Source organism: Geospiza fortis, unplaced genomic scaffold, assembly GCF_000277835.1.
Source record: "Geospiza fortis unplaced genomic scaffold, GeoFor_1.0 scaffold27, whole genome shotgun sequence".
NCBI lineage: Eukaryota > Metazoa > Chordata > Aves > Passeriformes > Thraupidae > Geospiza > Geospiza fortis.
The window spans coordinates 333298-335346 of NW_005054329.1; positions in this window are offsets into that span (position 1 = coordinate 333298).

The window sequence follows — 2049 nt, forward strand, 5'->3', positions numbered from 1 at the left end:
ACCTTTGGATGTGTACTAAAAGTGTTTTGTGACAATCCAGAGCTGCCTGCAGAGCGACGCTGGCCTTGCCACGCCCCGGGCAGCCCCTTCCCAGGGAAGGGACAAAGACAGGTAAGAGCAGAGGAAGAAGGGAACAATGTTAAGTGATTTGTCTTTCTCAATTGTTCCCATACAAAGTATTCTTGGCAAGGATTTAAACCTCAGATGCTGAAAATAAAACAAATGCAGAAACAGAAAGAACTGGACTAGATTACATCTTGTCTTTCTCCATCACCTTTCTCCATGAGATGTTTAATAGAACTCGGAGCACACAGAGATGTATTCATTGACCACTAGAATGCAGCAACTTCCAAATAAACAGCATCTTCATACAGCAACATTCAGCATGAGTTAAGCCCAATTAAAAACATTAAACAAGGGAATGGTTTATGGAAGTTGCAGGGAGGGTTCAATATGGTCTCATTCATCTTTTCCTGCTTCAGGTCAGTTACTGCCCCTTACACAAGCTGCTTGAACTGCTCGAGGCACGCAGGTGCCGACTGCCCCTGCCCTGCTCTGCCCAGCCACCCACTGCTCCCAGGGCCAAGTCAAGTTCCACCGGCACAGGGGCACTGGGACACTGGGCGAATGCTCTCCTTGGCTCTGCTGAGCTCTCACTGGGCATTCACCCACCCCCAGAGCTGGCAGACACAGAGCAGCCAGGGCAAGATGGGGCAGCCCCGGGTGGGGCAGCTCTGCCCCCCAGCCAGGCACAGCCCAAGCAGCACAATTGGGAGGAGCCATCAGGTCAGTAACTCTCCTGCACCAAAACCAGAGGCCGTTGTGAGCACTTGAGGTTTTTTCCGTTTCTCCTGGTTAGAAAAGTGTTCTCCCCCAAAACACAGATATTAACTATATCTTACACCAAGCCAGCATATATTCTAGACTGTGTCTAGGGCAAAATGTTATTGTTCCAACAGCCATTGCAGCAAAGTTTGCTGAGCACACACCGCCTGCACAGCTCAGGGAAGTGCGTGGCCCACGGTTAGAGAAGGCAGCCTCCCATGCACCAGCCACACTTGCTCAGAGCAGAGGGCCTCAGAACAAGTTTGTGCCAGCCCACCACAGAGCACGAATGCCACCTTCCCTGCACCTCCTGCTACTGCTGGCAAGAAGGCAGTGTCTCTGGAAGGCCTGGGCAATGGGTGATGGCAGCAGTGCTGCACCCTCTCTCAGCCTGCTGCCCCACAACAACGCCCCCAGTGCACCCCTGGGTGTGCTGAGGATAACTCCTGCCCAGCTGAGGCCCTTTTCAGGACTCACAGAAGAGGAAGGAATATTTCAGTGCCCAAAGCCCTATTGCCACCTCCTCAGATCACTCTCCTCATCTCTCAACTTCCCAAAAATAATACAACTATCCTCTCTCCCTTCCACTATATACTTCATCCCTCAAGATAAACTGCCTCCAACTTGTTACTTTTCCAAAAGTCACTGCTTTCCACTGGGTATTGTGCTGGCAGAGCTACACATAATTATTCCCTGTATTACCTTCAAAGCATCAGGAACTAAACGAAAATTTTTTTCTTAATCGAGTTAAGTCAAGCGCTAAAGCTGCACCGTGGGAGAAATGCTGCGATCCTCAAACCTTTCCTTTCTCGCTTGGCTCCATCTACTGCTGCCGCCGCAGATTGCACACGGCCAAGGCACCGGCACCGCTCCGCTCGCCACCAAGAATCGTTTAAAGGCTAATTCTTCAAGAGATTAGGAAAAAAGCTGCTATGAAGGAAAAGACAAGTGCTTGTGTGTGTTTACCCCGCGGGGTTTTTACTTCAGAAGTGTGAAGTAGGATAATCCAGTGGAAAGTGAGCTGCTTCTCGCTGAAAAGCATTTTGGAGCCAGTTTAATAACCCACTATGAGACCACACATCAAAATAGTATTTATTTAGGGAGCTAATTGAAGCGGAGGCAGTGAGGAGGAGCTGACACGAGAAGCGAGCGGCAGCGCGGATCAGAGGGCGGGCGGTGTCTGCGGGCGCCCGGAGCGGCCAGGCCGGGCTGGCAGCGCCCGCT